The following is a 27,678-nucleotide window of genomic DNA, read 5'->3' on the forward strand; positions in this document are numbered from 1 at the left end:
ATGGATGGCTTGTGTGCATCGGAGATGCATTATTGGATGGGGCACTTTCCACGTTCGTAAGACAAGAATGTATATCTGCGGAAGAGCGATGTTTGCCGCTGCACGTGCAGCAAAGTTGAATGAATGGTAGGCGTTTCAAGAAAGGTTGTTTGCAATAGATAACGAGCTCCAAACTACTTAATTACTAACAAACGCCATTAGCGTTTATACGGAAATGGTGATAAGCATCCTTACGAAAGAAAATTCCTACTAAATTAATTCTTATTAGTTCTTGATGCACCATTTTACCTCAAATAATATGTAATGTTATACTGCAGTACATTTTTTCAGAAACATGTATACTTTCACTGAATCGGTATCAGCTAATAGGAGTTTTATAAAAGAGTTTGGTATGCGAATACCATACTATCCGGTATACCATTCCCACTTTGAAACTGATAACGGGGTTTCAAGGGCGCCAGAATAATTTACATTTAAACGTGTTTACGTGCGTACCACAACATAACAGTGAAGGTGAAGATGATATCACCTTTCTTATGGTTGTTTAGCGTCGGCTCATTGGCGATTCAAGAGTGACGACGTTGTGAGTAAATTTTTCAGATAATTGGAGTCCAATAGCCTTTATGATGGATGCGGTCAGGAATAGATTCACTCGCTTCAACAAATGGTAATTGAATTTAGATTTCATATAATTTAGTATTGGCCTTGGATCTACTCTACAGGAACATTTGTTGGTTTGCTGCGTTGCGTATAGTGTATCATTTTGATTGATAGGTAGTGCATCCCCCGTGGAAGTGTGGAAGACAACATACGTGTTGAGCTCTTATAGTGAATTCATTACTTTTTTGGATGCAGTTTCCAGTTGCATAATATATTTCGGCTGAGTTCAGAATATTGTTAAGGACAAACGTCTTGAAATTCCGCTCCAACAGCGCATCAGAACTTCAGACGCACAAATCTGAAGAAGCAAACTTCAAACGACAGTGCATTTTATTATTATGTTCTTGCTCACTTGTAATAAGCTCAAAATAAGAAGCTCAGGCGCGCTGGTTTTGTTTACGAGGAGATTTGTGCTTTCGAAATCGCGAGTAGGTGCCAAAGTTGGCCATTGTGGCGGCCATTTTGGGATGCTAACAAGTATGTCCTTAACCTTCCGTTAGTCGCGCGGTTGGTCACCAGCGTCAGCACCACGCCCATGTTGACATACAAAATACAAAAAGCGAGAGTTTTGCAACGTGTTGTACAAAATACAACAGCGCAAATACTCTAGGGTTAATTTTTCAACAAAATTGCTGAACGTATCGAACAACATATGTATGTATGGGACGCGTAGCGCAACTAAACTGGTGGGCTTCGTGGCCGTGCGGTTAGCGGCGGCAGTCGTCTAGGCGTATCGTAAGCCTCGGAGTGTGGGTTCGATTCCCGCTCCAGTCTGTATGGGGCGCGTAGCGCAGCTAATTGATCGCTTTCGTCATTGAGTGCGATCGTCCTACGATTTGAAACTTGGTGAGATCGTTCCGATTAATTATTTGTACACTATATTGTTGTATTGCCATATTTTTTTATTCGCTATTTTCACTATCCTATCATCTGTTGCAAGTACCTAGTTTCAGTTTTGGAAACTTTCTAAGTCGATGATACGAATTATAAAATGCTTGCAAGGTGTGTAGATGGATGAGTCCATGTTATTGTAGATAGTAGCGAAATCGACAATAGCAATGGATATACTTTGCAAATCCATCCACGATGATTGTAAGTATTAATTCATGCTATGCTATACAGCTATGGAAAATAGTGAGGATTGCAGCTGAACAGACACAAACGCAAAGCTAACCTACTCGTGAACAACAGAAGCCTGAATATATTCGCACTTCCTTCACTCGCGAGCTAACGAAGCTGGTCGCATTCGTTATTGATTCGCGAAGGCGCTCTGAACATTTTTCAGTTTAATGAAAAGCGCATTGACACGGCAGATTACTCTGCTTTTCAGTAACAATGAAGTACAAAACATTACTTTCTGATGGATAATTACTTGTTTTGCTGCTAAAATTGCACTAAAATGCACTTCCAGCACCTCCACAAGTTCTTCGCGAATAAAAACTCATGAGTGTTTTTGTTTTTGTTTTGCTTCATACTCATGGAGCAAGCGGGTGCGAATAAACTCACACACGGCTTACTCTAGGAACTGTGAGTAAGCCGTTTGTTGGTTTTTCACTCGTGAGTTGCTTCATGATGAGAGCAATTCCATCCCTGATGCTATATGGCGTGCACTAAGAACATTCAAATCGAGTGTGAGTAATGAAGTTAAAATCAAGGCTTATTAGCAAGAGCACATAGTGGAAATTGGAATGAGCCCAAGGCTTGGAATGAGGAGGACTTTCGAGCCAGAAGAAGATGATTGTAGTTCGAAGTTGTTGTTCTCTTAGTATAATTCAGTTTGCTTGGAAAAGATTTAAGGCCAATTTTGAGTTCAAAAGGTTTCAAAAAATCTCCCATGACGAAGAGAATAAAACGACCGAAAATACGTAAGTTTAGCTATGATGGAAAAAGATTGTTTTGAATTTGATAGTAATGAAAACACGTCTGCTGCGTAGCGATTGCTGGATAGAACTGATCATTTATTTAAATCTAAATTCATGGCTTACTTAGACTAACATCCCCCCTTAAACATGAATTTGTGCAACACCCAAGGCTTGAATAGCTTGAAGATACATCCTTCCGCTAATCGGTTTTGTCAGCACATCTGCCTTCTGTTGCTTCGATTCCACGTACTTCAGCACAATCACATTACGTTCGACCTGTTCCCTCACGAAATGATGTCGCAAGTCGATGTGCTTGCTACGGGGAGAACACCCTATCTCCTTTTCTGCCAGACAAATTGCACTGCGATTGTCGCAACTTATTTGAACTGGCAGTTGGATCCCGAACAATTCGTTCCGGAATCCTCGCCACCACAAGGCTTCCTGAGTAGCGGCAGACATAGCCATGTACTCCGCTTCGGTCGTAGAGAGTGCAACGGTTGGTTGTTTGCGGCAGCTCCACGATACAGATCCACCAGCGAACTGGAAAATGTAGCCGGTGATTGATCGCCTCGATTCGGGGTCATTGCCCCAATCCGCATCACTGAATCCTTCGAACACTCCTTCTTCTTTCTTTTCGTATATCAGTTTCATCGTCCTTATTCCTTTCAGGTACCGCAAGATTCTCTTGGCCGCCACCCAGTGCGCCTCTCCGGGGTTGCTGCAGAAGCCACTGACGGAGTTCACAGCATATGCGATATCAGGCCGGGTGCACTGAGCCAAAAACTGCAGACCCCCGACCAACTCTCGGAACGGTACAGATGCCATTCGTTGCTTGTCGGCTTCGTTTTCTGGACTCATCTGTTTCGACAGCCGATGATTCCCGTCGATTGGCGTCGCTACTGGATTGCACTCGGTCATATTGAAGCGCTGAAGCAGTTCGTCGATGTATCGCTGTTGGTCCAACATGACTGCATCTTCAGACCGTGTGATCCGCATGCCCAGAACTTGCTCCGCTTCTCCTAGATCCTTCATGTGGAACTTGGACATCAATTGCTCCTTGACGTATTCCACCCACCTCGGCTGATTGGAAAATATCAACAAATCGTCGACGTAAACGGCAATAATGATAACGTCGTCACCACTCACGTGGTAGTACACGCATGGGTCGAAACTGGAACGCTTCAGGCCGGACCGCTTCAACTCCGCATCGAGCTTTGTGTTCCACACTCGACTGGCCTGTTTCAGACCATACAAGGCTTTACGCAAACGGCAAACCTTCTTTGGAGCCTTCTTATCCACAAATCCTTCGGGCTGCTCCATAAAGATCTCCTCTTCAGACAAATCTCCCTGCAAGAACGCCGACACAGCGTCCATCTGATGCACACGCAGGCCCATTTGAGCAGACAAAGCCAGTAAGTAGCGAAGGCTGGCGTACCTGACCACCGGAGAATACGTCTCATTGTAGTCGACACCTCTCACCTGCGAAAAGCCCTTGACGACTAATGTGTCCACTTCATGTAAAATAATTTAAGAGTGCATATCGAATAATCATTAATGATCATTGATCGCTTGCGCGAGTATACGCGCAAGCGAAAGCGCATCAGCGCTGTCAAAACAATAAAAGAAAATATATCGAGCGTTGACGCTCTCTTCTGTTACAACACCTGAACGAGTCAAGACGTATTTCTACATCCCGAAGAATCCCCATATCCAAGGGTTAATAAAAGTATAAGTTGTCTCCGGGAAACTTGGTGGCCAGTGAGTGATAAATATCCGGGAAGATTTGGACTAAATCACCGGATAGAAAAGTGGCGACGAGGAAAACTGGTGCGGCGGAGCATTTTTCGGCGTACTCGGACGGCTACACGGAGCAACATCACCCTATCATCCAGGATCAGTGCGGCGGCGGCGGCGCTGATTGGAAGTAATTAGAGTGAGTACGACACGGTACACAGTATCAACCCAAAGGTAAAGTGGTAATTAGTGAGGAAAAAGTGTGCAAACAGTGATTTTCGCGATTTTCGGTGGAAATTTACTCGTTTCGGTTGTGTTGAAACGCCATTTGCTTTTGGTGGCATAGGCCGTGCGGGAACAAAAAGAACAATCACCAGTATTGTTATTCTTTTTATTTGCTAGTTCTTTTAGTGAAACGAAACCATTTTGTTTTAATTATATATTAACAGTGCCTTTTCTTCTATTTCGGAGGATAAATTCACAGCGGGTGGCCATCCGGTTGTTTCCGGGTGCTGCTGGTTCCTTCCCGCTGGGTGGTGGTCGGTTCGTTTCTTCCCGCCGGGTGGCGATTGGTGCCTGATTCGTGGACATCGTGGTAAGATCGACATCGATCAGGTGAGTAACGAGCAATTTTAGTGCGACTTGTGTTTGAAGATTTTTGCAATTATATTGATTGTGTGAAACTGTTGTAGAAATTTTGACGTAGGACTACGCTAGACAAATTTTGATTGTTTTGAAAACTTTTTAACATTTTGAAACTTTATTGATTGCAATTACTGTTGTGAACCTGTGAAGTGTATTTAACGACTAAATTTGTGTTTTTGCTTATTTTTGGCAAATATGGCGTATGTGTTAAATCCTAATATTGAGCCTTTACGTAAAGGTCAATCTTTTTCAACTTGGATTAAACGATTAGGATTTCATTTTCGAGTCAACAAGGTCAATGATGATCAAAAGAAAGATCAAATGTTTCTGTTAGGTGGAGATTACCTTTTTAGTATGGCGGACAAATTGTATCCGACCGAAGAAATGTTAGACGGAGTGTCTTATGAAATTTTAATTCAAAAGCTTAAGGAAAAACTTGATAAAACTGATTCAATTCTACTACAAAGGTATAATTTTAGTATGAAAGTTCAACAACCTGAGGAAACTGCAAGTGATTTCATTTTTTCGCTTAAAGCTTTGGCGGAACATTGTGATTTTGGTGACCAAAAGAATCGCCTTATAGTTGGTCGCATTCTTGTTGGTTTAACTGATAATTCCCTTAGACATAGACTTTTAACTGAAGATAGCTCAAAATTGACTTTAGCACAAGTTGAAAACATTATCGCTTCATGGGAAATGGCGAATATTCATACAAAAGCTTTGAAGAACAATGACAATTATGACTTAGTGGCTTCAATTTATAACAGATATGCTTCTTCTAATGGAAGACAATTTGCTGAACGAAAAGTAAGAACAAGTCCCAAAGGTTTTCGTGGTTCAATGAATAGTCGTTTTGGTTTTCAATCTGCGGAAGATCGTTATAACGTAACTAGGTCAAGATTTCAGCATCCTAGGCATCGACATCCACTATCTGGTACAATCCATAAGCGCAGAAGAATGAACGACACGCGATGGACAATGGAACAACCAATCTGTGATTACTGCGGAGGAAGAGGACACCTGCGAAGAAAGTGCTACAAACTGAAGGACGATTCTGGCGACGAAGAAGTCAACCACATTCCTGAGGCGGTTACCGATGACACAAATGGACTGTCCGAGGAGGTTGACAGGTTGATGACCATCGATTGTGGTTCGGAAGATAGTGATTCAGGTGAAGTAGAGTGCATGCATGTTTCTTCCATTGAAAAAAGTGATCCCTGTCTATTGAATATCTCTATTGAAGACAATCCTGTACAAATGGAGGTTGACAGTGGTTCCTCAGTTACAGTGATGGACAAAAATTCATTTAATTCTAAATTTGATATTCCTTTATCAAAAAGCCTTAAACAACTTGTAGTGGTCAATGGTTCCAGATTAAAGGTGTCTGGCGAAGTGGAAGTTAAAGTTGAACTTAATGACAAAATAGCAAAATTAAATCTGTTAGTGATTGATTGTGATTACCAGTTCATTCCTTTACTGGGTAGACCATGGTTGGATGAATTTTGTCCCAACTGGAGAAAATTTTTTGGTGATATGATGCCAGTGAACAATTTTTTAAAAAATCAAAACAAAGCACTAATTGTTGATACGAATCCAAACTTTTCTGACATAGTTGTCAAGAATTCGACTAAAACTGTAAAACATTTTGAATCAGACTTGATTTTAACTCGTGAAGTGCCAATTTTTGAACATTTTTATGACGTTCCCTTTTATTTTCGGGAGATAATTTTCAAATGTGATAATAGGTTTAATACAGAGAAGTCAATTATTAGTATTGAAACAAAACCTCAAGCAACTGCTAATGTTTTGGACAAAGTTAAACAACCGTTCATTTCAACGCTTAATTTGTTGAATGCAGTGCAAACCTTGAACAACAGTGCTGCCTTAATGGGTAATGCTAATGTTTGCTTACGACTTCATTCGAAAGTGTTTGTTCCTTTAGAAAACGATCAAGAATTTGAGGAAAGCTTGAAGTTTGAGAACAACTTACTGGTAATTTTACTAGATATTGCAAAGCAGACAAGGCGTTATACGTTGTTTCAACAGCTTTACAACTTTTTACAACATTATTGGCACGCTGACATTGAAAAGTTTGTTGTTGCTTGTGCTAGTTTGGCAATACTTCCAAAACTGAAAACTATTACAAAATGTAAACCGGCCAAGACACCATTTGATGAGAAACATACAATTGATTTTCGTTTCAAGTACAATGCCTTCTTATTTTTGGTGAAGAGTTTCTCTAAATGGGTGAAGGAAAATAGTATGAGGAAAAATTCATCAAAACTTGCTGTTTGCGCAAGATTGCCAGACAAATTGTGGGACAATGATCTCTCTTTTAACACACTATCAATTTTTATAACTCATCAAAGACAAGGCTTTAATGAAGCTAACAATCATCTCAATCCTGCTGATACTGGCCAGGTGAAGCTACAACCTATGACCTTTTTCTACAAACCAGGAATGGTGGAGTTGTATGTGAGAGATCAGATAACTTTGAAAGTTTTGACGTTGAAGGTTGAATTTCCTTCTGAAATTGTATTTGTTTGTTTAGTATTGATGGTTACTAACATGGTTAACCAAACCAAACATTATCAGCTGATGCTGATACTACTATTTTTAATGTTACTACTGTTTTTTAAAGCAAATCAATACTATACTGACGACATTACAATTAAGGTGTGGAACAAGCAAAGTATTCCACATCTACATGAACAATGGGTAATTATATGTTTCTCAATGCGGATTTCTGAAAACTTATTACAGATCCTGATAGATACCAAGACGAGAACAACCGCTCATCCCACTCGAATTCGGATCGTTGACGATGTACGAGAACCAGAGCTGTCAACACGGTCGATGCGAGTGGTCGAGTCTAAGGTCGAGTCTGGTCGGTCAATGCCGGCGCTATCGCTGAATCCAATCAAGGAACCGTGGACGGAGCCGATGTCCGGCAAATACCGGATCAGAATGTAATCGAAGAAAGAAGAAAAAGTGATATACTAGTAGAGCATAGAAACAAGAAAAGAAAACCCAGTCGGAATCGGTAGTGCTTACTGGCCTACCCCGGCGTTCGAGAAGAACTAGAAAAACAAACAATGAGATCGAATATTTTTTATATGTTATAGTTTTTATTGAATTATTGTTCAATCTTTTGTAAGAGGGAAGAGCTAATGTGTCCACTTCATGTAAAATAATTTAAGAGTGCATATCGAATAATCATTAATGATCATTGATCGCTTGCGCGAGTATACGCGCAAGCGAAAGCGCATCAGCGCTGTCAAAACAATAAAAGAAAATATATCGAGCGTTGACGCTCTCTTCTGTTACAACACCTGAACGAGTCAAGACGTATTTCTACATCCCGAAGAATCCCCATATCCAAGGGTTAATAAAAGTATAAGTTGTCTCCGGGAAACTTGGTGGCCAGTGAGTGATAAATATCCGGGAAGATTTGGACTAAATCACCGGATAGAAAAACGACGAGCCGAGCTTTGTAGCGCTGAACCGATCCATCCGAATTGCACTTCAGCTTAAACACCCACTTGCATTTCAGCGCCTTCCGTCCTGCCGGAAGGTTGGTCAGCTCCCACGTCCCGTTGGACATTTGAGACTCGAACTCTTCTGCCATCGCTTTCCGCCATGCCATTCGGTCGTCGCAGCCCATTGCCTCTGCATACGATTGGGGCTCGTCGTTTACCTGTAGACACGGAACACTATCAGGGAGAATACTGCAGGTCATATCGTAATCTGAATACTTGCCTGGGCGTACGCGCTCCCTCGCGCTGCGCCTGACCACCATTTGTGGATCCTCTTGTTGCGAAGGGAGCGCAGGAGAAGACACCGTAACAACAGTGTCGTTTGCGCTGCCGTAGTCCGTCTCATCAACGCTGCTGTCAAGCTCCGATTCTTCGCTGGATTCGTCGTCGTTGTCGTTGTCGGTCGTATTTCCTGGCGCAGTGGACGGAATATCCACCATGACCTCGCCGTCTCGACCGGAATCAACTGGAGTACTGCTTTCCAACTGCATCATCCTGTCACTGACCAGCTCGAATGATTCTTCTGGAGCCGGTGAATCTGCTACCTCACTCAAAAAGATGACATCTCGACTGACGATGACCTGCTTCGTTTGCGGTATGTACACCCGGAAGCCTTTCGATTGGACGGAATATCCAACGAAGATCCCTGGCTCGGATTTCGCATCCCACTTCTTTCTCTTCGTTTTCGGGATATGGCACATCACCTTTGTGCCAAACACACGTAGTCCAGAAAGATCCGGTTTCTTGCCGCAGAAAGCTTCTTCAGGAGTCACAGCTATCCCCTTGGTTGGTGATCGGTTGACCAAGAAAACCGCCGTCGCAACGGCTTCTGCCCAGAAACGTTTTTCCAAATTGGCATCGAACAGCAAGCATCGCGCCTTTTCAACCACTGTTCGATTCATCCGCTCGGCAAGTCCATTCTGCTGCGGATTGTAGGGGACCGTCGTTTCATGGTGAATTCCCGCACTTCGCAGAAATTGTTCCATTTCTTGGTTCACGTACTCCAAACCGTTATCCGTTCGAAGCCTCTTGATGCGCTTGCCGGTTTGGTTTTCAGCGTAGGCCTTGAAATCCTTGAAACAGTCCAAGACCTGCTTCTTAGACTTGAGAAAGTAAACGAACACTTTTCTGCTAGCGTCGTCGATGAACGTCAGGAAATATTTGCTGCCACCTATCGAGACGTTCTCCATCGGTCCACACAGATCCGAATGTACCAGTTCGAGGACCTCGCTTGCTCTGGTACCCTTCTTCTTGAACGGCTGACGATGTTGCTTTCCTTGTAGGCACACGGTGCACGTGGGAATGTTCGCATCCCGGAACTGAATACCACTAGCCATACCACGTAGCTGCTTCAAGCTGTGCTGATGTAAGTGGCCCATCCGTCTGTGCCACAGAACCATGTCGTCCGTCTCCTTCGCCGCACACGAAAGTTGCTCATTGGCCAAGCACAACTTGTAGAGGCCTCCTACCTCCCTGCCAACAGCGACCAGTTCGTCGGTTTTAGAACGCACCTCACAGGTGCCCTTGGAGAAAACCACTCGATATCCGTTGTTGCAGATTTTGCTCACGGACAAGAGATTGAGCGCTAGGTCTGGAATGCACAGGACATTAGACATCGTCAAATCGCACGAATGACCTTCCACTTCAGCAGTAAGCTTCACTGTTCCGGTGGCCACCACCGCGGACTCTGCATTGTTCGCCACGTTGATGTGCTGTGTCACTTCCTTGGCACCGTTTAAGATCGCCTTCTTGCGACACATATGGGAAGTCGCCCCGGAGTCGAAAATCCATGCGTCGCTCGCGCCGGCTGGCACGTCCCGAACACTGAATGCGGCTTGCTTGCCTGTTTTCTTCTCCTTCTTCGCTTTGTCATCGCGCTTCTGACACTCGGACGCAAAATGCCCCAAACGCTGGCACTTGAAGCACTTCACCGCGCTTTTGTCCTTCTGCTTCCCCTTGGGCTGGCTGTAGAAAGCTCCATCGCCGGAACTTGACTTCGTTACGCTGCTCATCTTCACATCTTGAAGAATCTTGGACTTGACCGCGTCTGCTGTGATTCGGGTTCCGGACGCCTCCAGGCCCATGATCATAGGCTCATACATTTCCGGCAAACCCATCAGAAGAAGACTCGCCAACCACGTGTCATCGACTTTGAAGCCAACTTCGGACAGTTTGTGGCTGGTTGACATCAACTGACTCACGTACTCCTCTACGGAACTGCATTCCACCAGCCGTATGCTGGTCAGCTTCCGAAGCAGGCCTATCCGCCGGGTCATTCCGTCGTCCTGAAAGGCGTTCTTCAGGTTCGTCCACGCTGCTTTCGCCGTTTCTGCACTTTGAACCAGACTGTAGTTCACTGGCTCAATGCTCAGGCAGATAGTGGCGAGAGCTCGAAGGGAAATCGCATCCGCCGGATCCTCTTCCTGCCGCGTTACGGCGTCCCATGTTCCTTCACGAATCAGGAGCATCTTGGTTGCAAACGAGGTGTAGTTTTCTCTTCCACGCAGCCGCTCCATCACCGGTAACGAAATCCCACTCGCCACCGGTAGCCTCGGAATGGTCTCACCTCCGGTCCTTCCTGGATTGGCATTCCGTCCATTGCCCGCTGCACCTTCACCACCGCCTTGGTTTTGGCTTCTGGGCATCTTCAAAATCTTGATTTTCCGGTTGAATCTTCAAAATTTTCAACTTTTCACGTGCTTGAGGAAAAATTTTCGGCTCTTGTTGTTCCGTTGCTACGCGTTGCTAAGGAGCCAACGTGTCAGGCCCATAACCTGATAGTAATGAAAACACGTCTGATGCGTAGCGATTGCTGGATAGAACTGATCATTTATTTAAATCTAAATTCATGGCTTACTTAGACTAACAGAATTCGCAAAATCGTATGTACAGGAAAGCCACGGGTATAAGCTTTCTGTTAAATGGTAAAAAGTTTGTATTTGCACCGAATTTCATTGAAATATTTGATGTTTCATCAACAATGATTTTAATCTTAATTTGAACCATCGTAATCATAATTTGAACCAATTTAAATCTTAATTTAAACTACTGGCGGCAACAGCTCGAGCAACTCACAAAACAGCCAATCCCATGCTAAACAATGAAAAATCACATGAATCTGCTAATTCTCATACCTATTTTTCATTAGGCAGTGGAATCCTAACTCAGAATGTTCGAAATTCTTTAGGAATTTGGAAACTAAATTTGGAATTTTTCATCCCCCAAGAGTAAACAAAGCAACCACTAGCGCAATCTACAGGCCAACACTAGAAGCTCACCCCTGTTTACTAGTTCAAATTTAGATTACAAATGGTTCAACTTAAGATAACATTCTCCAAGTAAGAATCACTTAAATTTGATAATTTTATGACAGATAATGCGGAATATTATTCGGTTGGTCGATTCTACAATAAATAAGCTTTCATTTGACGTATTCACATATTGCGTGTGATACAATGCATGAGCTGACCGAGTGCACCGAAAATATGATTTCTGTTGGGGGAAATGGGTGAAATCACAGTGATTTTTCAATTGCCTGTTTTCCATGACAAAAACGCTTTTTTCAATGCTTTTAAAGTCCATGTTATCAGGTTATATTACGAAAAGCTGTTTAACATCTTTTTCGGGACACCATTCGCCTGAAAAGTACTTCGTTTTAATGAATTTTGAAATGGTTCAAATTAAGATTACCCTACCTGAATAAAAAAAAATGCGGAGGTTTCTGGCATCGATAGAACTATCATTGCTATGGCCAGCGTGGGGGACTAGTCCCAACATAACAAGCTGATTCGTAGTATTTCCACAACTGATGTATCTATTAATCTGCAATGTTTGGAACACCGCGACATTTTCCACCGTCTGGAATCAAGCAGTTGTAATGAAAATAGCATAAAAATGATGTTCCTCCTGCGATCCCGGACTATTCTGTGTGAACTATATTGTCATGTCCCGTATCAGCCTGGAACAAGTTAATGAATTCTAAGAATATTTCTACCAGGTTTTCATTAAATACGAGAAAACCTTTGACTGTCTAAGCCACGAAGACATGTGACGAACTCTCATCGGCCTTATTGAAGCACAGTACAAGGCATTGGTGTACAGAGTACTGCACAATGGTGTCTTGTTGATCACATTCAGTTCTTCGCTGCGCTGCAGTGAGGAAGCAGGACGTACATCATCGCTGTAGTTCCTCATGCTAATTACTTAACGAGAGAGGGTAACCAATATAATTTGAACCCCCACATTTTGCACCCTCTAGGTCGTAATACCAAGACGTTCACAGATTTAATGAAGACACAATGAAAATTTCTAGAATTATTTGAAATATTAGCTTGCTCTGCACGAGAAGCAAGTATTACTTTACAGAAAGAGTCATTATTTGTCTTGAAAATAAATTTTGTCAATCTCGCCATTTATGCGACAACGAAAAAAAATGTGGTGCTGCGGAAACTTGCAGATTTAAACAATCATTGTAGCTTGTAGATGTAGCGCATTGAATTCACAAAGTTCTACTAATTAGCCTTTGTCGATCAAGTGATTAAAATATGATCTAGCATATTCAAGTCAGAGTTTCTTCACAAATAGTTTCAAACGGGTTAAAACACCGTATATGTACTTATTTCGATCCTTTCAATGCATTGGGGTATCCAAAACAGTAAAGGCTGATGCTTTCAAAACCTGTTGTTCTCATAAAATGTTCAACCATGAATGTCTTTGTGGGTATTTTTAACGGACAGTGGAGGCATAAGGAACATGAACCCTATGTGTAACACCCTCTGAAAATGTTTGATTCTGACCTAAATGGCAACTAATGCCCTTTCAGGGTCTAAAATTCAATTGTTACCTCTTTGGTGGGTGATCTAGATTTTTTATTGACAAACATTCATGAAGACTTTTGCGTAAATAAGTCGTTACTGCCTTTGTGGAGAAAACGAGGCTTTTCGCACAGCAATCGAGTTTCTGTGCTTCCGCATAAAAATCATTTTCCCGATGAAAGTATTTACGAGAATGATCTTGTACCGACTTATCAAACCCTCTAAGCAGAATACCCTCTTCGAATGAGTGTAATCAGTTTCGTACCTTTTAATTCCGCCCTATGTTGCATATCCTTTGACAGATACGCGTATTTCGAGGGGTCTCCAGTTAGCCTAGTGGTTAAGGCTATGGATCGCCAATCCGGAGACGGCGGGTTCGATTCCCGTTCCGATCGGGAAAATTTTCTCGACTCCCTGGGCATAGTGTATCATTGTGCTTGCCTCACCAGGTACAACATTCATGCAATGGCAGGCAAAGAAAGCCCTCCAATTAATAACTGTGGAAGTGCTCAAAGAATACTAAGTTGGAGAGAGGCAGGCCAAGTTCCAGTGAGAACGTAGAGCCATACAGAAGAAGAAGAAGCGTATTTCGACTACCACTTGTAATCCTCCTCAGTGTCAGTTATCCACAGTATCAAATGATAAGCAACATAGGGCGGAATTAAAAGGTACGAAACTGATTACACTCATTCGAATATACGAGAATGTTTTCGACTACAGCAGAGCAAATTATTCTAATATCAGACAAAAATTAAAATAGGCAAATTGGCAATCTACCTAGGGGAAATTACCTATTCTCGGCCGTTTTGTTCTCTTCGTCTTTGGGGGTTTTTTGAAACCTATAGAACTCAGAGTTGGTCTCAAATCCTTCCCAATTAAGCTGAATCATATGGCCAAGTTTCAGGTAATTTGGCTGACAAAACCCCCCATGACGAAGAGAACAAACCTGCCGATAATACCCATTGTCACCCTATCTTGAAAAACCAACAGAATGTTGAATCTGCTGTTGAAGTTTTTTATAAGTTGTTACGGGAAATTATTCAGGAAGAAATCCCGGTTATTAAAAAGCGTAGAAGTTTCGACTCGAAGAATCTCATGTGGTTCAATAGGCAAAACAATAATCTTAAAAATAGTAATCAAAAAGCACAAAAGGCTTACAGAATTAATGAAAGCCATGCTAGTTTGGAGAAATAGGGTAGAAGCTTCAGTTTTGGCCAATCTGGAGTTATGGCCATAGTGTGGTATTCAGCCTGTTGCGATCTAAATCGGCATAAATTTATTTTTTACTAGTTGATCCTAATATAATATGATGATTACAGCTGTGAAAGCCATACCTTTTGATTAATATTAATAACTAGAAAAAATCCTTAAAAAAGCAGCTCCCTTATGTGAATTTTAGCCAGGGTGCTTCTAGTTTGGCCACTCCCATAAGAAAAACACGTGATTGACCAAAATAGAAATCAAAGTTGAGAACATGGTTAAAACTGCGGTAATGCTTCTGTTTTGGCCATTGCCACCTTTAATACAAAAATCACGTATTAGCATTATTTCTGCTTTTTTTCAACAAAATATAGATTGGAACCTTTCATTTGGCGATTTATCACACACGAAATAACTAATATTATACCAATCTTAATCAAAATTGGCTGAAATCTTGTGAAAAGCTGGAATTAGACAAATGTCATCGTGTCAGACGACGTTGATTTGATACACTTTTTTGTTTATTGATCTTCGTTCTGTTGCTCGTGTTGTGTGTAAGAGGTAGCGGTCGCGCTCGAATGAAACAAAGCAAACCCGACCGCGGCAACGAAACGAAGGTAGTGAAAAGTGTCGAATGTTTACAAGCCTGTACAATGATCGATTTCTCTTCCTTTAATATCTTGTACGGGAAATCGAATATGGATATTTTTATTGTTCTAGATGTTAGTCCTTGTCGTCCTCCATAGGACTAAACCGAAAAATTATCGGAATACTACTCGTAGTTAATATCCTAAATCGTAGTTAATATCCTAATCGTAGGAATATCCTAAAGAGAAAATCGATGAAGAGAAATCGATCATTGTAGATACACCCGTATGATACTAAGCGCGAGATTTCTTAGTTAAAACAATCATTTTCCAACAACGAACTTTTAACATTTCCAATTTTTACAAAACACAACACGGGACTAAAAGCATGTCTGGCTTCGTGCTTGACATACAATAAAAGCATGCAAAAACAATATTTGACAAATCAAGTTCTCAGTTGATAACAGTGAAGTTGTTCTCAGTTGATTACTCTGAAAAGCATTCTGGTCCAGTGGGAGAATACATGCACAAAAAGTGCACATGACCGTGATGCCGTCCGATATATCCACATTCCTACTGGTGTATCCAACTCTGTTGCTTGCAAACTGCTGTTTCGATAACAGTTGAATATTGATTGATGATGATCAGGTCTTCATGGGTGATGGCTTGTTCCGATTGTGCCCGATCTTATTGACATGATTTAATTGGCATAAGATGATTGATTGATACTAACTGTGTTCCAAAAAACGACCTTTGAAGGCAAGAAAATGAGAGGTTATATAACGGTTTACGTAGTATAAAATATATGGAATGAATAATCTGCGTGTTAGCTATAATTCAACTTCTGCTTGTAGTTCACGAATGACAAGTCGGATTTCGATCCATATATGAAACTAAACTTGTGGGAGCGCACTTGTGTGATATAGAGATTTTGAAATTTATTTATTTGTATTCCTTTTGTTTACACTACTCAACCGAATGATCATAATTAACAATAGCAATTTGATTCTCATGCCAAATCAGAATGGTTAGCATTGGCGGAGCCAGCTTTTTCTTTTTTCTCACTCACTCTCCTAAACATACACGAGAAAGTGCGAGATGAAAGAGGAGGCAAGCTGCCCCCTCTTCTATCTTTCTCCTTCTCGTGTATGTTTAGGAGAGTGAGTGAGAAAAAAGAAAATGCTGGCTCCGCCAATGATGGTTAGGGTGCATGAAAACGTTTCCTATAATACTATATAAACAAAACTGGCAACCATCTTGACGCAGCTTAATCCGCCTAAATTGAGCATCTGCAAGGGATAACTCATATACCGCGGGAAAGAATGTTGGGTCAAAAAGGTCATTTTTTTCCTGGAACAAGCAGAAAACCCCAAATTTTAAGTCATAACCCATTCGAGCGAGTTTATTTCGCCCAATTCCTGGTTAAGTATAATAAGTGCTTAAATTTCCCTAGTCTCCCCTATCTTCACAGACGTATCGTGTATTCTATGCATCTAAAACCGCGCACGCACCGCAAGTTTTATTCGGGAGGGAGCCAAAGTGGAACACCCGATTCGGTTTACTCACTCTTTTTTTATTTGTTTGACCTTTCCGGAGAGTCAACTTCACACTTGTTTCTCCAGCAAAATAAATATACATAAACTGGGTCTACACATCGGTATTTTGGTTGGTACTTTATGAACCCCATGTTTTGTGCGAGAGATACGATGACGTTGTTGATTGTTTTGTGGCAGTCATCGTGTTCGTCGTCATCACATACGCATCGCATCGTCGCGCAATAATATGTGGATGATGATAATCTCCTCTACGAGAGCAGAACTGGAGCTGTGAAATCATCCAAGCGAGATTTGGCCGAAGCCGGGGTCCATGAATGACTGAAGCTATGAATGGATCCAACCGTTTGAAGGGGGATTTGAGTTTAAGATGTATGATTTTAATGAAACGACAAGACAGCTGGCACATGTATACTTGTGCTGTTGTGGTCTTGGCGGCGATCTTCCCCTGTTTTATATTGACTCCATCGTATCGTCTTGTATTTCATTATCATAATCAACTTCGTGTCTCTGATGTCAAGTAGGATACATAAGCTGCCGGCGAGTGCATCCAGTATAATAAAACAATGAGCGACAGATAGCCGCAGGCACAATTTCTTTCCATCTTCAATGATGCATTTCATCCGTCCGGTATGAGACTGCAACTGCAGTAAGACGCGAGGAAGGAATGTTTAAGCCAGTTTATAAATCTATCTGCGCCGCATGGACTGTGGATTGTTTGATGATCCGAATCTCGACGGACATTATCATAGAGCAAACAAACGAAAAATAGCTCTAAAGAATCGTTTGTTTAAAAAAGTGGCTCACGATTCGGTGAAACTACGCATAATATACTGATGAAAACAATGTTATCTGAATAGACTATCCGTAACGTGTTTGAAGTCAACATAAAGTCGGTTTTTAAATTGCGGACGGCAAGTTCAAAGGTATGACTGCCCTTTCTTTAAGTGTGTTATTTGCATTGCACAATCGATTGATGGGTTCGTGATTGAACTTGAGGCTATAGAAAATAGTGTCGCGAGTAATAAATCGATATCTCATATCATAAATACCACCATGAGCGCAAACTGAGTCTTCTGCTTTGTACTACTAAGAAGGAGATTCGAATTTCTTGCGTTCATGGTGGTAATAATAATTCCATAATTTGAAAGTGACTGCAATGTTCATAAGATTTAGTAAAAACGGTTAGAATTTATACGAATACTAGCTGTACCCGGCAAACTTTGTCTTGCCTACTGCGTTTTTTGACGTTTCAAGTTTCTAGCCAAGCCCAAGTCCCCGGTGGAAGAGGTATAGAAAATCGATTTTCAAAAACTCTCAATTTGTCCATGTTTAAGGCCTCATAAACCTTCCTTGGGTGAAAACTAACAGAACAAAACTAAGACGACCAAAATCGGACCTTCCGTTCGCAAGTTATGCGCGGTCCCACGTATGCCACTGCATTTTTATACATATAGATCATGCAGATTTCCGTGAGGGCCGATCAACGATAGATCAAGTGTTTATTCTGCGACGACAAATCTAAGAAAAATTCCTAGAGTACAACTTGCTAACCCACCATCTGTTTGTTTACTGATGGATCGAAATCAAGTGTACGGGTACCGGATATCAGAGATCTGCTGTCGGAGATCAATGTAAAAATACCGCAAAATGCTTTATTTAATTATTTGTGGGCTTCGTGGCCGAGCGGTTAGCGGCGGCAGTCGTTTAGGTGTCTCGTAAGCCTCAGAGTGTGGGTTCGATTCCCGCTCCAGTCGGGGAAAACTTTTCGTCGAACGGAAAATTCTCCACTGGGCCACTGGGTGTTATATGTGTTGTCCGTTGTCGTATGTTTGTAATGTTCAGTCTGTAGAGGCCGCAAGGTCGAAGACGGTGTTATTGTCTTTTCATTTATTTATATCAATAAGAAAAATAAATTCTGAAACTATGATATTCAAAATATTATGTGAAAGGGCAAAAGTTAAATATTGAGAATCTCAATTTGAGATGTGCAAATCCGTCAAAAAAAAAACAAACCCACGCTACTTATCAGCAAGCCCTTCAACATTTTCATGGACACAATCATTCATACCACACAAATAAGGCATAGAACAGTTAATCAATTTATGAAATCGCCATCCGATTATGAATAACGATTTTTTAACGAACCGAATAAACGCGCCAAATCGGACAACACACCCTTTTCTTACTCATCCGGAATCGGAATTTGAAGATGATTAATAATGCTTGCTAACGTTATTTTTATAAATGTGTTTCAGATTGTGACATCCAGCGCGGAACCATCATTTGCGGACACAGAACGCACCGAGTGCAACCGTCCGAACGAGGGAAGATCATTTCATCCGTTCATCAATTTAGATGGCGAGTGTGTTGTTGTTTTTTTGTGTGGTGTTGGACGTTGGTCTTCGTCTGTAAATATGCTGATATGCAGTCACTGCGACTCATATTTTGTGTCCATTTATTTGATGTGCAGCTACCTACCAGGGCAGCCAACACTAAACCAAGACAACGAAGGCGGTGTGTGATGCTAGTATGATGACGATCAGCATCCTAAAATAAACTTTCACAGCTACCTTTCGCCGACACAATTTGATGATGTTTTTGGTGCAGTTGTTGCGTGTTTTTTTATTCACTGGAAATTTTTGATTTGAAGTGTATTTTCTGTTTTGAAAAATGGCCATTTGTAGGAGGGCCGTATTGGAAGAGCTCCATCCTGTGCGATTGCCCGCTTCCCGAATTTCTGTCGCTGTCGGCTTTCGATGACATCGACAATGGAGCTCCAGGTTGAAGATCCAATTCATAGGGCTCCATGTACGAAGCATCTATTGATGAAGACCTGCATCCATGGAGTGTTCTCCACCGCCAGGTTTCTCTGGCGTACAGCAACACAGATTTCACATTTGAGTTGAAAATTCGGATTTTAGTACGTCGACTGATCTGGTTGTCTTTCCATACATTTCTTAAACTCGCAAAAGCAGCCCTCGCCTTCTTGATCTGTGCACCTATGTCGATCTTGGTGCCGCCATCGGCCACCATTTGGCTAGCAAGATATTGAAAGCTTTCAACATTATCCATTGCTTGCCAAGCTACCGTGCAGCTGGAAGGGTTGACCGTATTTACATCCGACGATTTGGTCTTGTTGACGTTGAAGGTAAGACCTGCCGCCGAACAGCGATCGGCATGATCATCGAGCTTACTCTGCATAGCGCCCTTGAGCTAGGAGAGCAGCGTCATCAGTCAGTTCGAGGTCTGCTCCATGGGAATGGACTGCCACAGCAACCCACGATTTGGTTCACGATCGATCACATCTACCAGGATACCGTCGATTACGATAAGGAACAGTAGTGGTGATAGTATACATCCTTGCTTCACTCCAGCAACGCCCAGGATCGGATCAGATAAGACACAGTTGTGTGGTGTTCTGCACGAAAATGTCCTGTACTGTGCTTCGATGAGGCCGACGATTTTCTCAGGGACACTCTTGCGCCTAGAGGCTCCGTTTTCGTGATTCGGTCGAAAGCTTTTTCATAATCAATGAACATCAGAGAGATTCTTGGAATTCATTGATTTACTCCAAGATAATACGGAGCGTGAAAATATGGTCCACACAGGATCGTCTGGCACGGAATCCTGCTTTCTACCACCGGAGAGTTGCGTCAATCGTCTCCTGTATCCAGTTAAGGATCGCTTTGCAGAGGAGTTTGAGAACAATGTACAGTAACATGATACCCCGCCAATTATCGCATACAGTCGAGTCACCCTTTTTGGGCACCTTTACTAAGACGCCTCGCATCCAGTCAACCGGAAATGTCGCAGTTTCCCATATGTTGCAGTATAATTGATGCAGCAGTTGTGCAGATGCTACGACGAAGGACCTTTTCACTGCAGCGTCTTCAAGACGGTATCAATTGCGATGAATGGGTGCCCGATTTTCTCCTCCTGTCGATGAATCCTAGCAATGCGCAGCCGAATCTTGCCAAATAAAAGATGATGCCCGGATGCAATGCCGGCGCTACGCTTGTTTCGCAATTAAAGCAGGCTCCATCTCAATTTTCGGCTGATACGGATGTGGTCGATTTGATTTTCCGTGACGCCTTCACGGGAAACCCATGGCTCTGCAATGACCGATGGGGAAACAGCGATCTCCCAATCACCATGTCATTCAATCATTTAACCTAATTTACAACTCTTTTATCCACTAGGGCACTGCGTGAGTGATTCTAATTGGAAGCTGTACTTACACTTTGTACAGCGCCTAAATGTATTTTATTCTATATCTACTATATCGAACCGGTTTCCGTTGCCCTACTTTCACTTTCTATCCTATCATCAGGTATCAGTAGGTCGGTTCTAGAGGCACGTTCTCCTCCATTCGGGAAATTTGTGCCTATCCTATCATGGTAGCATGATGAGCACGAGGATGTTGAGGGTCCATTATGAGTTGCCGTTCGCCGATGTCCAAGTATCCGGATCCATTTGAGCCATGGTCTCAGAAGAGGGTCAGTGTCAGCTTGATATCACCTTTTAGAATCTTATCGATGACAGTCATGAGTTGGCTGTAAAATTTCTCTTTGTCGTGCATTTCGGTAGCATCGACTGGCGTATAACATTGGATCATGATAAGGTTTCAAACCCGTGTTCTGAATCTGGCCACAATTATCCTCTCTTCAATAGATTCCCACTTCTTGAGCGCAGCGTGGGCGTGAGCGCTGAGCAGAAACTAACTAACTCGACGCCAATCTGTGTTCTCTAAAGTTCGGCCAACGGAATTCGGTCAGTCCTAAGATCTCAAGCTTTAAGGTTATGAACTATCAACCATGCTGTTCATCTTTGACCTGCAAAATTGAATTAGATGAGGCGGGTTCAGCATTGCTCGGCAATGCAAGATGAATTATGAAAAAAAAAACTTAGTATGGGAACATTTTCCGACTCTCTTTGCTTTACGATGTTTGGTAGCAAATGACAACGCAGTATCAAAACGTCCGAGGTCATAATACCTCAGGACTTGATAGCGCATTTTTCCGTGGCATAACGTCCAAACATGCAGATACGCCACGAATTCCAATGAAAGAAGGCACATAGGATATTATAAAGCATCTAAACATTTGGACTTTATTTCGCGAAAAACGCAACTTAACGGCCTTTGACGTTGTGATCTGGCCCCGAAAATGACGTTTAGAGCTTCACCTTCTTTCGGGCGAAACATCAATTACAAATCACCCTGCGTTCTACCATACATAATATGATCGACCTCGTCAGCCGTCGTTGCATGCATCATGACCCACCCAGTGAGACTTGCAATGCTTTGATAATCATAATGATACACCATCATAATGCTCGGTAATAATAGTTGTGACCGAGTCATAAAAGCTTCGTCACTAGATCATTTACGGAGAAACGGGGTGGGTGAGACGAACTTGCATGTTCGTCTCGTTGAATACTGAATGTATTATTTTCGCTTGTTCAAACTCGATGCATATTTAAAATTGTCATTCTCAACATCTTAACAGTGATTCACAACCTCTTTTAACCAACGATTCATACATCTTTTCACAATCAATATTTAATTGATAAAAGATAACTAAAGGAATAAGGTATGATATTGATCTTTATGTTCCAAGAGTTTTTTTTTGTCTGTATTAACGAGATTTTTAGCCCTAGGCTAGTTCATCTCGGGACCCACTCTTTACTTCCCTTCCGAAGGAAGAACTCACATTTTGTGAGTTTGTCGGGAGCGGGATTCGATCCCAGGTCCTCGGCGTGATAGTCAAATGTTCTAACCATCACACCAGGTCCGCTCCTCCCAAGAGTTGCGGTAAAACCTCCCACAACATTGCATTAACAAAATGCACAAATCGTAAGATTTTACAGAATTGAAAAGGCGCCAAGATATCAAGCTGCATCACTGCAGATGCACGTATATCAGATTGAAAACCACTGGTCTACACTTCAATGTCACGTAAAAGTGCAAAATACTAACGCACATTTCGTGGGACATGTGTGTAGGTCTATTAAGATGGCAGAGCATGTTCGGGTCCTCAAGGTGAAGGTGTTCAACTCGAGTATCTCGGTTTTATCACAAAAAGATAATGTCATCAGTTGTGATGGTATGGCAATTCATCATCATTCAACGAAGCGCGGTACATACCCAGATAAATTCACTGCAAGAGTTGGCGTTTTTCTCTGGCGTGTGTTTGATTCTGGTATTATGCTATTCGCTAGAATGAAGTGCTAGCGCACCTTGTTCAAGCTCGAAATGTCAATATAGAGCAAGAGGTGCTATTCGTTACAGTCTGATAGCAACGAATGATAGACAATGTCTGATATGAGACGTTCGTAAACGTGGCTGCGATCTTCATTGTGGTGCTGATAAAGGAATTTCTTTGCCCAGAACATGCACACCGGGTTCATTCGATGTGGTGTGTTGGCTCACCCAATTTAAAATCCCAAGTTTATGAAACAGCGATAATGGAAGATATAAAACTACCTGATATACACAGGTCAGTCCTCAGTCCAGAGTATCTTCGTTAGTAAAGCATATTACCCATGAACGGAATGAAAGATAGCGAGTAAGTAAGCGCCCGATGAAACGATCGCTTTGAAGGTGCAACTCTCCGCCTCTCTAGCGGCCACTTGCTTGTTATCACCGGTGTGATAACCAAATAACGAAGCACATCGGAGTAAGTGCTTCGTTTGCCTTTTATGTACCTGCTTTCTGTACAGCACCAGTGGCCCATCAACCAACCATAGCAAGTAAGTGTCATTTCGCGTTTGCTTGTGACACGACTGGAACCTACTTCCACAGCTCAGCCGACGCTGGTAGGTATGTCTGAGTGTCCAATCCAGACGAGACAGGTAGCCGGAACGAGCTTATTTTCCACTTCATAATGAGGGTTTATGGCGCAGCACATGACTTGAGAGAGTTTGCTAAATGGTCGGCGTTCGGTCAGAGTGGACCACGCGATTTTTTGGATAGGTAAAGATATGCGAAGAAATTCGAAAACTCTGAACTTTTCGTCATTATTTTAATGCATATGTTTCGTTACATGAAGGAACTGTAGTATATTAGACAAAAATGCACTACATTTGACATCCCAAGTTCTTGCAGGACATTTTCCTGAAATCGTTGAAAAACAGATGGTCCGGTCTGACTTAACGCCGACCAAATAGCATACCGTGACGTGACAGTTACTTGATTGGGTTTTCTTTATTAATGAAAACGGAAGGCATCCAGAGTTTATGATACGACCGCGTTCTGATGCGGTGCAGTTGTGCAGCCATTTGAGAATGACACAAAAGTTCGTTTGGCATTCCTCCAAATACTAGTAATGCGATGGAATTGCACTTCTAGACTGGATGATTGCGGATTCAAATTGGGTCGCCTGTCGACCATAGTTACAAATGAGTTGGTGGAAACTTTGACTTTTTATGGTTAATGTTGATTGTATTTTTTTATACGACTCAGTACATACACCTGAAGAAAAATAAATAAGATTTGGAACTTGTTTCTTCATTGAACTGATACAAAAGCAGTACAAATACATACAAATTGAAATTTCTGAACTTCATCAGTAACCAGTAGAACATACCTGAAAGAAGATAAAAAGAATAAACATTAGTATAAAAGTGAAGAAATAGCAAATAGATCAATAACATAGTATTGCATAACAAAACATTATTACGATTCATTAAAAGCAATAATCAGAAAGACGAAAATTAAAACATTCTCAAACTAGAAGCAACTTTTGGATTTAAATCGCTGCCGCAGTCCTATATCGGAGGAACGCTACCATTTTTTCCATCGAGCATCTTCCGAAACCTCTTCAATTGAACCCGTCCATTTGGTACAACATGCCCCAGCCAGCACCCCTCTAACCAAATCAACGCCATCGGCATCTATACGTCGACCTACAAATCGAATTAGCCACAACAAGCTACGGTGGTGGTGGCGAACCGGAGAAAATCAATTAAAATTCCAACCCATCATCGTTCGGAGGTCTGGGTGTACATAGATCTGGATCGTTCGTTGTTGTGACGGTCGTAGCATATAATGAAATCATTATTCTACACTACTTTAACTATCTATCTCGGCTCGGCGTAAACTACCATTGTCAATTTACTTGTGACTTTTGACACTCATTTGTGTTGTTTGTCATCGTGGGGAGACGATGACGGTATGACAAGCATTGAAGTAAACTCGATTCCCATAAACACCGTTGAACCTAGAAAAAAGTTCTAGGGGTTAAGAAATTCATTACATAGGGTGATTCCTTAAATATATTTCTTGGATGATTTTTTTATGAACTTTTAACGTTCTGTTCCCTTTCGATAACTAAGAATTCTTGTATGAAAACTACCAGAATATTAAATAGTAAGAAATCTGAAACAAATCGTCCCAAGAGGAAAATTTACGTTTGAAACTAAATTTATATGTATTTTATTTATGATCCGTAAAATTATCATCCAGGAAATGCAAGCACTACGCTTGAATTAGCCTACTTTCAGCCTTAATGTTCTAGCGAACCGTTGTCCAAGGCGCCGTTTCAAAAATCGTTTGAAATTGGAGCACATCATCAATGTTCCAACAACTATGACGGGACGACGGTTTGATCTACATATTTTGACTAGAGTCAGTTCCCATTAACATGAATGCCACTAACTCCACCGACGAGAGGGCAGCATACGTGCCCGCGGAGTAAGGCAACAACCGTTACCCTACGTCTCCACTAGACAGAAATGTCTTGCCATTTTGCTGCCAGAAAGAGAAAACGTAACAGAAATGATCAACACCGCTGCTTTCCATGCAAACAGCGAGAGAACATTTCTGTCATGACACATCTGTCCAGCAAAATGGCAAGACATTTCTGTCTAGTGGAGACGTCGGGTTAATGGTTGGTCACCGGAGCGAGTGAGATGAATAACTTTCGCTTTCTCAAAATTCTCCCTTCACCCCAATGCCCAATCAACAACGCGAACAACGTCGTCGTCTTTTGCAGCCGGTATGGCACTGAAAAACAACCATCACGAGTCATAGTGAGAATGTACAGTGACGGACAAACACAACTCGTTCACAACTCTATCGGAATCTGGACACGGTTTGCTGTTGTTGTAGTTAATGCTGTAGCGAACCGTCAGATGATTTCTATGAATGTAGTAATCGTCTACCTTCCAGTTCGAACTACTTGTTATGCCAGGACTACAAAAAGTAAAGTCGTAACGTAATCGACTCCGCTCCGTTCCGACTAAAGGTACTTTTGGTACCGACTTTTGTCAGATCGACATCTAGCATAGTCAGTGCCTCTAGCTAGCAGGATCTGACCTCCCTGGCTCGTAAACCGGCTTCCTCATTCCACTGCCCAGGCATTGAAGTCATACGCTATTACCATCGGCCTTCGTCTTGTAAGCACAGACGTCAAGCAGTCCAGCATCTGCGTAAACTGCTCGATCGGCCACAGAGTAGGCGCATAATAGCTAAAGAAGAAGATCCCGTTTACTTTGGCGACCACGAAGCCCTCGTAGGTCGTAGACACCCACTCCTGGATGGGGTGTTTACCCGTAGTCCATATCGCCGATGTTTTTCGCGGCCCAACTGCCGTTGTCAATGGGTACTCGGTATGGGTCCGCTATGATGACGATATCCGTCCTCCAGTCAGGAACTGCCTGACAAGACAGAGCTGACAAATCACAGTGTTTCAGGTTCAGCTGCGTAACATGCACTGTGATTTGTCAACTACGGCTCTTCTGAAGGCCGGGCACCATGGACCTCCCGTTGGGTACTTGCTGTTCACGAATTTCCCAGCACAAATGAAACACGTGGGTTGACTCGTACAGCCTTGTGCCTTATTGCCTTCGCCGCCACATCACCTACCTACACAGTTTGCTCCTGTCAGGGCCTCTGCAGTACCATGACTTGTGTCCTGGTTCCAGACATCTGAAGCAAACCTACGGTAACTTGTGCAAAGTCAGTTGGCATACTGACCAGCCCATCTTGAGCTTCCCTATTTATTTTAACGGGCTTGTTTGCGTTTGCCACAGGTAGTTGTACCTTCCGTAGCCGAATGACTGTTGCCGCAATACAGTGAAGAGCTCTTCCGCGTCAGTTATCTCATCCAGGTTCTTCACCTTCAGAGTCGCCTTCGTCTTAAGAGTCCTCACCTCTGTACCCTCGCCTAGGACCTTAATAGGCAGGGTAAAGTCAGAGTTAATGAAGCTGGAGAATGAGCGTTTAGAACGGTTACGTTACAGAATTAATGACTCTTCCTTGCTGGAAGGTGAAAAAATGAACGTTTATCAGGTCTCGAAATGTCTTCATAACAAGCCCTTGAATGAAGATACTGCAGAAGGTACCAGCGATAGCCCAATTCTCGAAACAATTCATCGACATTACTGTAATCTGTTCAAAGAATCGCCGTTAAATGAGGTTCTAGAGGGTTCAGATCCTCTTGAAAATGTAACAAAATCTCTAAATGAGGAGGAGGCTGGTGCCTTAATTCAGCCAATAACGGAGGAGGAAGTCCTGGGTACTTTGAAAGCATGTTTAAAAAAGAAATCTCCAGGCCCGGATGGGCTGTCGTACGAATTTTACATTACAAATTTCGACATGGTTAAAGATGATTTAGTAAAATTATTCAATTCTTATCTCTCTGGCAACTCCAGTCCACCTAAAGATTTTACATCCGGAATCATTACACTGATTCCCAAGAAAGGCTGCGGACGTACAATTGATGATCTAAGACCAATTAGCCTATTAAATACAGACTATAAGTTGTTTACAAAAATAATTGCCAATCGTATTGCATCAGTTCACAGCAAACTCCTTGAATACGGTCAGAGTGCCACTCTCAGTGGTCGATCTTGTACAAATAATGTGAAAGACTTGAGAAGATTAGTAACACGCTCGGTAGAATCAAAAAAAGTTCAAAGGGTTTCTGGTTAGTCTAGACCTAAAAAAAGCTTTTGATAATGTAGATCATGCATATCTTTGGAAAATTTTGGACAAATTTAAATTTCCGGCTCAGCTCATCGACTGTCTTAAGAAGTTATATGATTCGGCATCTTCGAAGGTTTTATACAACGGTTTTCTCACT

General features: G+C 42.2%; 1 protein-coding gene across 4 annotated transcripts in view; it reads right to left on the bottom strand.

Moving 5' to 3' along the window:
* Positions 1-27,678, bottom strand: part of LOC109418021 (actin-binding LIM protein 2) — an 82,568-nt gene that overhangs the window by 21,891 nt on the left and 32,999 nt on the right. The gene's annotated exons all lie outside the window — the stretch shown is intronic.

The sequence above is a fragment of the Aedes albopictus genome, chromosome 2 (genome assembly GCF_035046485.1).
Source record: "Aedes albopictus strain Foshan chromosome 2, AalbF5, whole genome shotgun sequence".
NCBI classification, from domain to species: Eukaryota; Metazoa; Arthropoda; class Insecta; order Diptera; family Culicidae; genus Aedes; species Aedes albopictus.